Source organism: Podarcis gaigeae (assembly GCF_964106915.1).
Source record: "Podarcis gaigeae genome assembly, chromosome: 13".
Taxonomy (NCBI): Eukaryota; Metazoa; Chordata; class Lepidosauria; order Squamata; family Lacertidae; genus Podarcis; species Podarcis gaigeae.
Window position 1 is genome coordinate 48,162,077 of NC_139689.1, and position 14,937 is coordinate 48,177,013.

Here is a 14,937-nt window from a genome sequence, read left to right on the forward strand (position 1 = left end):
CTGTGGAATGCCCTCCCATCAGATGTCAAAGAGATAAACAACTACCTGACATTCAGAAGACATCTTAAGGTAGCCCTGTTCAGGGAAGTTTTTAATGTGTGACATCTTAGTGTATTTTTTGTCTTTGTGGAAGCCGCCCAGAGTGGCTGGGGAAACCCAGCCAGATGGGCAAGGTACAAATAATAAGTTGTTGTTATTATTATAAGTTGTTATTATTATTATTATTATTATTATTATTATTATTATTATTATTCTGTTTTCAGTCTGAAATGGATCGGTCCCAGGGTTGTGGGTAGGCAGTATACCGTGACCATTCAGGGAGGGAGGAAAGAATATTGGGAAGTTGGACACAACAGAAGGGCAAACCTAAAAGTTTTAGGCATGTTATGTAACATAACCCTTAACTTCACAGCACTCTGTGACAGTGGCTAACTCCAAAGTAAGTGTCCCAGGATGGCAGCCTTAGCTGCCTTAGGGGCCAGTTCCTTTGCAGGGCTGGGCAGTTGTAATTACTGGTTCTCTTTAGTTTATTTTGCCGTAAAATAGAGCATTAAAAGGAACAAGAATAAAGCAGAAAGAGGAAACCAGAAATGTAAAGCTTCAACATCCAGCCCTCAGCCCCTAAAAGTTCCCAAATTTCCCAAAGGCCAGCTTAAGCTTCTGTGAGGGACAGCAGAATCAGACCAGAATCTGGTAATGCAGTCCCTCAGAGTTCCACCAGAGGGCTGGAGCCCCTCTCTGATTGGCTACCATGGCAGCAAGTCAGAGGGGGGTGGAGCCAGCACTTTGGGTGGGAGAATAAAAGGAGCCGTTTCTGAGGGAGAAAGTTAGATAGGGCCAGTGAAGGGAAAGAGCTGGAGCAAGATAGTTTGAGAGACAGGGCTTGATTTGAGATGGCAGATAGGAATTAGGATAGGGTTCTGATTTGAGTTCAACATCTGCTCTGAGGAGAATATCTATAGCTGGAGGAAGGAGCCTCACAGCTTAGATAGGGAGACTGGGTTGAGGATCTGGGGAAGGTATACAGAGTTAACTGTGTGGGAATGTTCAGGGAGGCAGAGAGGATATATTGTTTAATTATATCCTTCCCAACTTGTGTTAAAAAGTTCTATAATTTAACAGAGAAACATTCCCCTTTTAAAAACTTACACAGCGGACTTCCGGGGTGGCGCCACCGGCAATGGCGGACTCCCTCTGAACTGGAGGGAATAGCTCCGCCGGAAACGGGTCTTCTCCGCTACGGCAAAGCGGGGACCCTTTCAAAAATCACAGGCGGATGAAGCCTGTGACCATGGGACTCGGCGGGCACCTTTAGCGCCCCCCCAACTCGCTAAGGAACCCACAAACGGGCTCCGAAGTGAAGAGGGGGAAGCGGCGCGGTGCTGAGAGTCAACGGCTATTTCCGTGGAGCGAAGCTGCATAGCCGTTGCCAGAGAGCGCTGCCTCTTTCCTGGGACAATTTGGACTCAAAACAACAACCCATGAGTAGTACGGAATTTGGATTTTCTAAAATACTTTTAAATTCGGCACTGATCGGGGAAGGTTCAAACAGGAAGTCTGCCTCCCCTTTCTGCAAATAATCTAAAGCAAAGAACCTCCAACTAAGGTCGTGGAGAGCCTTATTTTTTGTAAAAGACTTTAATTCTACTGATTGAGATTTTAAGAAAATTTATTTGGAAGCAGGGGAACCTGCAGGAGAAGAACTAAATTTAAGAATTGATGTGCCGCCCCCCCCCCCGGACCCAGGAGTGGTCCATGAGAGCCGGTTGATGAGCAATTGAACAATTTGACAGCTGTCAAGTTAGCTGTCAAGATACAAAAAGAGGACTTTGTCTCTACTCCCTACATTTGTTACAAGTTTATGTTTTAAAAGAAGGAAGAACTGTCACAATTTAACGTATGGAACTTTTGGTTTTGTGCTGAAAGGAGTAAAAAGAAACTTAAATCCCCCTAGAGGGAGCCTTGGGACATTGCATTAAGAACCAGCTGAGAAATTGTTTTTTGACCTTGATATGCTTAAGAATGGCAGTTGGTAAGGAAATCCAGTCTGAACTGAACAGGACTTTCTTTCTCTTGGGAAAGCTGCAAGGTCAAATAGGTGTTTTGACTACAAATGTTACAACTTTGGGCACAAGAGTTAGTACCAGCAATGAACTTGATAAGAACTCGGTTCAGGAATTCTACTTAACTGAACAAACAGAGAAAGTTGAGAAGGAGAATAATGTTGCCTTTGAAGAGAAAAAAGGGGGAGCCATAATCCTGCAGATGCAAAAGGCGAGCCGCAACTTGAGGGCTGACATGATGGTAACAAGGAGAAACAAATCTCTGAAGATGGAAGCCTGGCCTGAATTGGAAAATGAAAGATGGAGAGACCTCCTTATGTGGAGATCACATGACCCTTGGATTATAAATTTGATTCAGCTGGAGGTTGGAGCTATGGGGACATTTGGAACTGAAAGGAGAATGAAAGAAGATGTGGAATACCCTATAGGCCTTATCTTTAAGTACGTAGGCCTGGCTGGAAGAAACGTGGATGCTGTTGGGCGGGAGTCTCACCGAGATTTGGTTTTTAATATCAAAGACTATCAAAAAGACTGGCAGAGGAGCTATGAGAGAGATTTAAGAGCCTCGGATATAAGATCTCCGGGTTGATGGTCTTCTTTATGAGATTTGTTGGGGACTGAAACCGGGAAGGGGGTATGGGTGGAATGAAAAATGGGAATTTAAAGTGTACATAATATAAGGTGTTTTTTTTTTGTTTTACCTTTTTGTTTTACTTTTAGGAGAATTGGGAAATTCGTGGAAGGGAATTTTCTTTCGACCTTAGAGAAATGTCTTAAGAACAAGCATTGCTATATAGGTTCAGATGAGAGTTAAGTTTGGATAAAGTAAAAGTAAAAGTGGTTTCTAAAAATATGGTAAAATCAAGGATTTTGTTGATAAGATGTTTGAGAAAGGAATTAATGTGGTTTTGGTAAAAAGACATTAAAGGATTAAGTAAAAATGAATTGATGAAAGAGAGTCTGTAAAGATATAGTATGTTAAAATAAATTATTAAGATAAAAATTAGGTTAGAAGGATTTGCTGAAACAACAATTTAAATTAGAATACAAAAATGGGAGGTGCGAGGAGGTTCAAGGAAATAAGTAAGGGAAGAAAGTTATGTAAAGGTTTGATTTGTTTCTTTTTTCTTTTTTCTTTTTTCTTCTTTTTTTAATCATTGTATGTTTTCTATGTTTTTTTTAAAAAAATATGTTTTCCCTTTTTTTACTGTAACCTTTAAAATTTTGAATAAATATTATTTTAAAAAAAATAAAAATAAAAACTTACACAGCGGATAACGTTTTGCCAGGCCTGCTTAAGCCTCTAAAATAAGTTTCCGGGTAGTTCCCCTTTATTCCCACCTAAAAAGAATAGACACGACACAGTCTTGTATAAAAAGTATAAAATAGTTTACTCACACATTCCGTTCACAGATGGATCCTAGAAGACAGACTTAAGTTACAAAATATATACACCTGGAATCTATCCCATAAGAAGATAGTTACTTTGTCCTCCCTTGGCTGGAAGACAAGAGAGCATCTTAGGCTAAGGAGATGTTGCTTCTTTGCGGAATGGAGTTAGAGAGAGATGTGGTGGCCAGTCCTGTGCTTTTGTTACCTGCACAGGTGAGGTCACGCCCACCTCTGGTCACATGTAGAGGAAGTTTGTCCCAGCCCAGCAGAAAACAGGAAGTTTATCTACTGGCTGGACAAACATCCCTCTTCATGTCTAAACATGTCCACTCTAGGAATGTTGTATTTGACTGCTCTGCGTTTCACACCCCACAAACTGGAGGGCTGAGTCTGTGCCAGGAGAGGGAGAAGCTGTGAGGATACAGCTTTCTTGGGACTCATTCCAGTCAGGAGGGAGAGGTCTTCTAGATCAGGCATAGGCAAACTCCGGCCATCCAGGTGTTTGGGACTACAATTCCCATCATGCCTGACCACTGGTCTGTTGGCGAGGGATGATGGGAATTGTAGTCCCAAACATCTGGAGGGCCTGAGTTTGCCTATGCCTGTTCTAGATAAAGAAGAATCCCAAACCAGTAACAAGGAGTGAGGCGACCCCCTGGGTCTGTTAACAACCCCACGCCTGAGGTATTCCAACTAGTTTGTTGGAATACCTCAGGAGTGTGATTGTTAACTGACAAAAAATGCCCCTCACTCATGAACCAAAGTATTAACTGTGAAGGAAGCTGTGCTCTGTTGAAAGTATTTAACTGTAACCCCTGTCATAACTAAGTAAAGGAATGAGAGTGAAGTAGCAGAAATTGAATTATAGTCATTTTACCGCCTATTCTAGAAACCTGAACATCTTCCTGAAGTGTAACAACAGATTTTTAGCAACTGAAAACTGTTCAAACCTGCGACAGCTTTATATTGTATTTTTTATAGTCTGTTGAGAGCCGCCCAGAGTGGCTGAGGAAACCCAGCCAGATGGGCAGGGGTATAAATAATACATCATCATCATCATCATTTAGTTTAAGTAATAAGTTGACTTCTACCTCAAAGAACGCATTTCCTCATCCAACTTTGATTCACCAACCTCTTTTTGCAAATTAAACTTTCCTTGTTTGATCAACTCCTGCTGGAGACTCCCTGAATCGAAGTTTCCCTCACACAAGACCCCCCATGAAATAGCTTGTGGTAAATGGTAGAAATTCTCTTGATTTGCCTGCCATGCAGTGGGTTCGCTATATTTAATTGGGGGCAGTTAACTGGGCGAATCTGCTGTGGCTTCATCATGGTGGCTGCTTCATATACCTTGGGCCACATGATCCCGCTTATATTGGCCAACACTTGTCTTTGCCTTCCCAGACAAAATCTATTCAGGGTCTCCTGACTTACCTGGATATGCTGAGATGCTCACTCCCTGCTGCGGTAGGAAAAGAACAAAGGTGTCCTGAGGCTCAGATCCAGATAACAGAGCTTGAGTATGGGCTGGACTGCAGTTCACCTCATGCAGTTCCATAAGGGTGGGTATTGACCCCTCTTTTAATTATTAACTTTTCGGACTTCCGGAGGCGGCGCGAAGGGTAATGGCTGCCCTTTCCTAACTGGGAAGGGAGCTCCGCGCGAAAACGGGTCGTCCGCTACGGCGAAGCGGAGACCCACATCGGAAAACCGCAGGCGGCAGAAGCCTGCGGTCTTGGGACCCGGCGGGCGCCAGAAGCAGCCCCCAAGACGCAGAAGGAACCCCGTAAGGGGCTCTGGATCGTGGAGGAGGCTGCGGCGCTGAGGGTCGTTCCGCAATCGGCGGAGTGAAGCCGCAAAGCCGTTGCCGGTGAGCGCTGACCTTTCTTCCTTGAATTGGCACCTTGGAAAGCAGCAACCCGTGAGTAATAAGGACTTTTAATTAAGCTTAAAGATCAAAGCTCCTGAATTTGGCTGAAAGCGGAGGACGTAAAAAAAGGAAGTCCGTCTTCCGCTCACACTAAACTTCAAAGCAAAGAGCAGGAGGAGTGGAGGCAGTGAATGAACTCTTTTACAATTTGGATTTGAGCATTCAGTGCATCACTTTAATGCAGAAAAGGATTTTAAGCATTGGATTTATGCTAAGATTTGGACTGTAGGATCTTTCTCTGAGGAATCTACATTTTAAAAAAGGAAACCCAGGTGCTGGAACTGCCTGGCAACAGTAGCAGTCAGCCTGCAGACATAAATACTTTGAAACAAAATTTGGAAAAAATCTGAGGGGCTTGGACTTTGCTACTTTGACATCTTATGAGGTACCAGCAAGCACGGCTTGAAACATTGTGTTTTTGTAAAACCAACTCTGCTGAAGATTTAGCATTTGAAGGCTTTTGGACATGGGTTTTGTTTTCTCTGTGAACTGTATTTATTGATTCCCTTCTGAAAGACTTTTTAAGCTCCCCCTAGAGGTTTTGGACTTTACAGCAGTGACATCCTCATACTTTCTGTTTCCCGGTCTCCTGGCTGAATGTTACCATCTGGGCTGTCTTTTTCTCATGGGAACAACTCAGCTTGACCTTGAGCCTTAGATAAATTTGGAATGAGTGGCGCAAAGAAAAAGGAGCCAAAAGAAAAGGAAAAAGAACAAAGACCGCGAACTAGACAAACAACTTTAGCCTCAGCCTTGCAGCAACGCAGATCTTCGGTACCCACTGTGCTCTCTGAGGAAGCAGCAGCTTCTCTGCCACGTGCAGGGGAAGGAGAAACAGAGGAACTACAATTGGAAGATATGGCCTCAGGAACAGCTGCCTCCATTTTAGAAAAAATATATGAAAAATTGGAATCTTTGGATAAGAAAGTGGAATCCTTGGATAAAAAAGCTGATGAGCAAACTTTTAAAATAGACCAAAACACCGAATGTTTAAATAAATTAGCTGGACAAGTGGCACAGAACGTGGAAACAATTGCAGAATTGAAGGGAGCTACAGGGGAGAACAGAAAATTGGTTGAAGACACCAGCCAAAGGCTGGGAAAGTTAGAAAAAGAGGTGAGGCCACTCAACAAACAAGTTGGTGAACATCAGACCTATCTCTCGATGATTGAACTGAGAAGTAGGGAGACCAACTTAAGGATTAGATCGATACCCGAAGTGGAAGAGGACAATCTGGCTGAGTTTTTGACCAAAATATTTTCCAAGCACTGGAACCTAGAAGAGACGGACTTTAAGATTACATCAGCTTTCAGACTTGGAAGACTGACAAAAAAAGACAAGCCCAGAGACTGTTTGATATCACTGAGATCAAAGGAGGAGAGGGACAAGATTTTGGGCCTACACTACGGAAAGTCACTGGACATTTTAGATAAGAGGATTGAGTTATACAAGGACGTTCCCAAACAGCTTTTGGATTTGAGATCGGAATATTTGGAATTAGCAAGACTTTTGAGGAGCAACGCCATCATCTTTAGGTGGGATTTTCCACAAGGACTATCTTTTACTTTCAGAGGGAGGAAGATCAAAATTAGAACATTGGAAGACAGAGACAAATTTCTGAACCAATACGGAGAGGACCTTCATAAAAAACTTGGATTACCATCGGAGCTCGAAACACCAGAGGTACCTGCACCCTTGGATTCTGAAGATTCAGCGAAAAAGGTACCACCCCCAGAAAAATAACCAGATCTATCCAGGATGTCTCTGCAACTTCTGAGTTGGAATATAAATGGCTGCAACATTCCGGAGAAAAGGAGGAAAATTTTTCACATATTAAAAAAGGAACAATTGGACATTATTTGCCTGCAAGAAACCCACGTGACTAGGCTCCACAGAAAAGTGCTGATAAATAAGAGACTTGGCCAAGAATTTATATCTTCAGACATAGTGAAGAAGAGAGGAGTGGTGATATATGCAAAAGAGAGCCTTTCACCTAAATTTTTATTTAAAGATGAACATGGCAGAATTTTGGCAATTGAAATACAATATCAAGGAGAAAAATTTTTGATATTAGGAATCTATGCACCAAATGATGGGAAATCGGAATTTTATAAGAAGTTGCATGAAAGCATGCTGGAATATCTGGACTATGACAACATCATAATGATGGGAGATATGAATGGGATTGTATCAACTAACATGGATAAGTCGCAAAGTCAAAAAGTTACCAAAGATGGCAGACTACCAAAGACCTTTTTTGAAATGACAGAAAATATGGGCTGGATTGACATATGGAGAATCAAGAACCCCCTAGGAAAAGAAGGAACATTTTTCTCTGAGGCTCAACTGACTTGGACAAGAATCGACCAAATTTGGATTACTAGAGGTCTGGCACCTAAGGTCAGGAAAGTGGAAATCTGCCCAAAAACCTGCTCCGACCATAATGCCTTGAAAATGGACATGACATTATTACCAACCGGCTCCTTTAGATGGAAGATGAATGACAATTTGTTTAGAAATCAGGAGATCATTAAGAAGGCCCAAAAAGTTATAAAGGACTATTTTGAAATAAACCTGAACACCGCGGTGGAAAAAAGAACAATTTGGGACGCAAGCAAAGCTGTGATGAGAGGGTTCTTGATACAACAGAATGCCATAAGGAAAAGGACACAAAATGAAAAGAAAGACAAGATTCTGGAGAAAATTAAAGAACTAGAGAAGAAGCTAAGAGCCAATCCGAAGTCACAGCCGATTTTGAGAGAAATTAAACTTCATCAAGCACAATATTCAAAACTGATAAACCAGGAAATAGAATGGAAGATTAAATCAATGAAACAAAAAACGTTTGAATCGGCAAATAAATGTGGGAAACTGCTGGCCTGGCAGTTGAAGAAGAGACAAAAATTGAACATAGTAACAAATTTGGAAATTGAAGGAAGAAGTATACAGAACCCCGTGGAGATTAGAAAGTGTTTTCAAAAATATTTTAAAAAATTATATACTCAAGGGCCGCAGAATGAAGTTGAGATTGAACAATTTTTGAGGAAAAACGGATTGAAAAAATTGTCACAAGAAAATAGATTACTCCTGAACAGCAAAATAACACGACAAGAGATTGAACATGCCATTCAGAACTTGAAATTGGGCAAATCTCCAGGGCCAGACGGCTTGACCTCCAAGTACTATAAGACATTAAGTGATTATTTGATCCAACCACTGCTGGAGGTCAGCAATGAAATTATGGAGGGAAAGAAGGCGCCAGAATCGTGGAAAGAAGCGTTCATCACATTGATACCAAAATCAGAAACTGAAAAGACACAGCTCAAGAACTACCGCCCCATCTCCCTTTTAAATGTGGATTACAAAATATTTGCTGATGTTTTGGCAAACAGACTTAAAAGAGTTTTAAGTCAAGTAATTCATAAAGACCAAGCAGGCTTTCTCCCAGGCAGACATATGTTTGCTAACACAAGGAACATTATTGATGTCTTGGAACTTTTGCAAACTGACATAAACACTAAAGCAGTGCTAATTTTTATAGATGCGGAGAAGGCCTTTGACAACATCTCTTGGAAATTTATGAAGGGAAATTTAAAAGAAATGGGAGTGGGGAGGGGTTTTGAAAATGGGATTGACGCAATATATTCAGAACAAAAAGCAAAATTGATTGTTAATAATGTGGTAACAGAAGAGTTCAAAATTGAAAAAGGAACACGACAAGGCTGCCCGATTTCCCCTTTGTTATTTATCTCAGTCCTGGAGGTGCTCTTAAACTTGATCAGAAGGGACCGGTTGGTGCAAGGGATCCAGGTCGGAGCGAAACAATATAAACTTAAAGCTTTTGCAGATGACCTAGTTTTGACACTGCAGGAGCCGGAATCTAGTACGAAAAGAGTTTTACAATTGATTGACAATTTTGGTCGGGTGGCGGGATTTAAGTTAAACAAACAGAAAACTAAGGTGTTGGGGAAAAATTTGACAGATATTGAATCAGAACAGTTTCAGAGAGAAACAGAATTATCATTGGTGAAAAAGGTAAAGTACCTAGGGGTGAACATAACAGCAAAAAATCTGAGTCTATTTAAGGAAAATTATGAAAAATGCTGGTCTGAAATTAAGAGAGACTTGGACAGTTGGACAAAATTGAAGCTTTCTTTGTTAGGCCGAATTGCTGCTATTAAGATGAATGTATTGCCAAAAATGTTGTTTTTGTTTCAAACACTACAGATTATATTTTTTTTATAATAATTTTTATTAAGGTTTTCCAAATTAGAACAAATCAAAGCAAATTAAATCCAATCTATTGCCAATAACTAGGACTTCCCCTCCCTACCCCCTCTTGTGTTCCAAATCTTCCAAATAAGCAATTAAATTCAACAAATTCTTATCCCCAAATTACACTCTTCGTCAATAACCCAATTTATCCAAATTCTCGTCCCCTAAGATCGATCTATACCCTTCCACGGGTTTCCCCCTTTCGAACATAGTACAGATGAAAATAAGATAAATGTAAATAATAATTTTACAGCCTTTGGATTCCAATTTTCCCTCCCCTCTTTCCCCTTTGCGTTTCACCTATCCCTCCACTTCTAATATCTTCCTGGAGTTCCCACATTACACTATATCCCTCCGGTTCTTTGCCAGTCTTTAATTACGGATGTCCAATCGTAGAAGGAGTCTATCAAATAAGGGCCCATTTCTTCTATCCAGGTTTTTATATCCAGGAGTAAAAACTCCAATTTTGTATCCATAAGCTTGTCAAACCTGAATATCCCAAATGTTCCCCCAGTTCTGTCCAGTTCTTGTTGTTTCCTTGTTCTTATCAATCATTCTCCTCCTTTTTATTTCTCTGTTCTCCCACAGAAATGTTCTTTTTCCAAAAGTTTCTAGTGTCTCTGCAGAGGTTTGTTATTCTTGAAGCAAAGCATTACATCATGTTCCTTTCATTTTCCAACAAATAGTTCCATTGTTTCCTGTAGTGTATAGACCTCTGTAGACAAAATAGTGTTCCATTCCTGCAGTTTCCCAGGAGATTGAAAGTTCCATTCAACTGTTCACATTTCCTGTGAAAAACACATGCAATGTCCCTCGGCTCCTCTAGGTGGATTGCAGTAACAAAGTTCCCTTCCAGAATCACATCCACCAGACCAAGTAGCTTGTTGACCGATATTTAAAACAGTTTGTATTCAATTTGTAACAAATATAACCGGCAAAGTCCTCATAACAAAGTCTCTATTTTAATCTTCCTTTTTGACAGCTCTTTGACAGCTGTCAAAACCTCCATCACTTTTCTCCAGGCAGTTTCACGAATCGCTCCAGGGATTCCGGGGGGGTTGCTTTTTTTAAAAACAATTCCACTTTTCTCCTCCAGCTCAATCTTATAATTTTCCCTCGCGAAGTTGCTGATTCGGCAAGATAAGGTTACACTCGATCTTAGTTGTCCAGTCCTTTGTTTTGGCTCTTCTACAATTTAGGGGTAGGCTGACTTCCTTTTTTCCACCTCCCCCGTTCGCTCCGAATTTTAAAAATTTATCCCCTTTTTTTTTTTTAGTCCATATTCCAATTACTCACGGGTTCTTCTTTAGAGCCGAATTTTCAATAGAAGAAGTCAGCGCTCTCCGCCGGATGGCATGCGGCTGCGCTCGGCAGGGATAGCAGAGAACTCAAAGCACCACGCTTCTCCCCGGCACCCGATCCGTAGCCTTTAAAAAGGCTCCTTCACGAGTCGGGAGGGCGCTAACGGTGCCAGCCGAGTCTCCATGTCCACGGCCTCAATCTGGCCGTGGTTTTTAAGGGTCCCCGCATCGCCGGTGCGGTAGGACCCAGCCCCTGCCAAGCCGGCTCCCTCCGGAGCTCGGAGGGAGCCCGCCATTCGGCGATGGCGCCGACCCGGAAGTCCAAACACTACAGATTATAGACAAGACGGAATGCTTCCGGAAGTGGCAGAGAGATATTTCTAAATATGTCTGGCAGGGCAAAAAGCCCAGAATTAAGTTTAAGATATTGACTGACGCAAAGGAAAGAGGGGGCTTTGCCCTGCCAGACTTAAGGTTGTATTACGAAGCCGCAGCTTTCTGCTGGCTAAAAGACTGGCTACTTCTCGAAGACACTGATGTGTTGGATCTGGAAGGGTTTAATAATAATTTTGGTTGGCATGCATACTTATGGTATGACAAAGTTAAGATCAATAAGGCCTTTAAGAACCATATTGTCAGAAAAGCAGTGTTTAATGTCTGGACAAAATATAAAGACTTATTGGAAAATAAAACCCCAAGGTGGCTTTCACCTCTGGAAGCTAAGGCCCGAAAAAGACCCAATATGGAAGCCAATTGGCCAAAATATTGGGAAATATTAGAAAAAGATGGAAATAACTGGAAATTGCAGAGTATGGAAAAAATGAAGGATAAAGTGCGAGACTGGTTACATTACGCTCAGATTAAAGAAGTTTTTAAAAATGACAAAAAGCTAGGGTTCCAGGTGGAGAAATCGAAGCTGGAAACTGAACTGTTAGAACCTAAGACTAAGGTACTTTCAAGAATGTATAACTTGCTGTTGAAATGGAACACACAAGACGAAATGGTTAAATCGGCTATGATAAAGTGGGCACAGGACATTGGGCATAACATTATGTTTGAGGAATGGGAAAGGTTGTGGACCACTGGGCTAAACTTTACTGCATGTAATGCTTTGAAAGAAAATATAATGAAAATGATATACAGATGGTACATGACCCCAGTTAAGCTTGCCAAAATATACCACTCGTCTGACAATAAATGTTGGAAATGTAAAGAAAATGAAGGAACATTCTTTCACCTCTGGTGGACTTGCCCTAAAGTGAAGGCCTTCTGGGAAATGATATATAATGAACTGAAAAAGGTATTTAAGTATACTTTCACTAAGAAACCAGAGGCCTTCCTTCTGGGTATTGTCGACCAGAAGGTGTCAAAGAAGGACAGAACTTTCTTTATGTATGCAACAACGGCAGCAAGGATACTCATCGCAAAGAACTGGAAAACTCAAGATCTACCCACGCTGGAAGAATGGCAGATGCAGCTGATGGACTATATGCAGCTGGCGGAAATGACTGGCAGAATTCGAGACCTGGGAGAAGAAAGGATTGAAGAAGACTGGAAGAAATTTAAGATTTATTTACAAAATTATTGTAATTTGATGGAATGCTAAGAAGGATGCTTGATTATAAACAATTGGCCATCACTAAATTAGATGAGCATTATTAGACTATATTGTAATGATTGGTTATAAGATTACAAATAAGATGGTAATTTGCTTGAAAAATTTTATGAACAATGTAAGTGCGAGCGGATGACGTGAGGAAGTCCAAAGATGTTATGAAATTTTGTAAAGACACAAACAATGCTGTTTTTTAATTTTGTATCTCTTTTATTAAAAAAACCTAATAAAAATTTTGGAAAAAAAAATAATAATTATTAACTTTTCAGTTTCCCAGTACTGTTGCATGCATTTTGATGATATTCCTTCACTTCTTTGCTGAGCAAGCAGCAAGGGCTTTGTCCTGCTATAACCTGATTTGGGGGCCAGAACCAGGTAGTGCACTTTAGACAACATCTTTGTTGCGCATGCCGAATTGATCAGATTTGCAACATGCAACTTGGCTCTCTCCTTTGTATGGGGAAATAAAGATGTGCATTAGTGCAACTGGAAAACACACAATTATAATGCTAAACAGCACGCGTGTGTTCATGGATCAAGCAATCATAAATCATATTCAAAATCTTTGCCATTTGCTCTCTGACTGACGTATTCCCTGACCAAACCTCAGCCTTACAGCCAAGAATCATGGGACTGTGAGGGACCCATCAGATGACATCTCAATTAAGACTGTGTATGTGTAACAGGATGAATGCTGAGGGCATCTGGAGAAGCCCCTGAAGTAGATTTTGGCCTTTTGCTTGCTAAGCAATGACAAAAATATATTTTAAAATGTTTTAAATATGCCCTTTGAATTACCACCATGTCCATGTTAGCAGACCTTGCAGCTTGGGTGAATGAGATTGGAACAATTACTTCCAGTTTCTGGGGTTCAAAGGCTTTATTCATGAAGGAACTATTTACATGATAGGCAGAGATGTGTGACAGAGAAACAGCAACAACAATAGACATATTGTCTCGACAAGTTGGGAGAGAACAATAAGCAAAATGGCTCCGCTTTTATATGCAACATGCAACTTGGATCTCTCCTTTGTATGGGGAAATGCAGGGGTGCCAGGATAAGCAAACAGAATTCAAATTGCTCAAGTCCAAAGATCTCAGATCCCACCTAGCTCCTGTAAAGAAAATCACTCTCACAAAAGCACATATGCACACAAAAATTCAACTGTTCTGTTCTGGTTGCCAAGCAATCACCAATGAGTATTTGGCTTTTTTTAAAAAAATAATATTTATTAACAGTTTAAGGATTACAAAAAAAGAATTAAACAAAACAAAACCATACAATACAATACAGAAACAAAAACACTACATAAACACTAACCTTAACAAAACAAAACAAAGACAATTAAAAACACATCCAATAATTTCAATATCTTATCTTTCATTCACTTGTTTCAGCGACCTCCTCGCACCTCCCTTTTTTGTATTCCACTTCAGTTAACTGTTTCAGCAAATCCTTTCCATCTTCCTTAGTTTTCTGTCCTGTAATTTATCTTAACACATTCTAACCTTATTTTTCCCTTTAATCCATTAACAATCTATTTGTACTTAGTTCTTTGTAACATTTCTGCTAAAGCCATATAGCTTCATTCCAGCATTTTTCTAACATTCATTGATTTTACAGTATTTCTGTAAATAATCTTTAATTTTTTTCCAATCTTCTTCCACTGACTCTTCTCCCTGGTCTCGGATTCTGCCAGTCATTTCCGCCAGTTCCATGTAGTCCATCAACTTCATCTGCCATTCTTCCCGGGTGGGTAAATCTTGTGTCTTCCAATACTTCCCGATGAGTATTCTTGCTGCTGTTGTGTTGCATACATAAAAAAAGTTCTATCCTTCTTTAGCACCAATTGGCCGACCATGCCCAGGAGAAAGGCCTCTGGTTTCTTCAGGAAGGTATATTTAAATACCTTTTTCATTTCATTATAAATCATCTCCCAGAATGTCTTAATCCTGGGCACGTCCACCAAAGGTGAAAGAATGTACCTTCAGTCTCATTACATTTCCAACATTTATTGTCAGGTAAATTATAAATTTTTGCAAGCTTGACTGGTGTCATGTACCACCTGTAAATCATTTTCATGAAATTCTCTCTTAGGGCATTACATGCCGTAAATTTCATACCTGTGGTCCATAACTGTTCCCAGTCAGCCATCATAATGTTATGTCCAACATCTTGTGCCCATTTAATCATAGCAGATTTCACCGTTTCATCCTGAGTGTTCCATTTCAACAGCAAATTATACATTCTTGACAAATTCTTAGTTTTGGGATCTAACAATTCTGTTTCCAATTTTGATTTTTCCACCTGGAAGCCAAGTTTTTTGTCCAAGTTGTATGCCTCCATTATTTGGTAGTAAT

The 14,937-nt window shown here is 40.6% G+C and overlaps 1 protein-coding gene across 1 annotated transcript in view; it reads right to left on the reverse strand.

The window, feature by feature from the left end:
• The window catches only part of LOC310830047 (UDP-glucuronosyltransferase 2A2-like), a 47,180-nt gene that overhangs the window by 19,168 nt on the left and 13,075 nt on the right, over window positions 1–14,937 (reverse strand). The window lies entirely within an intron of this gene.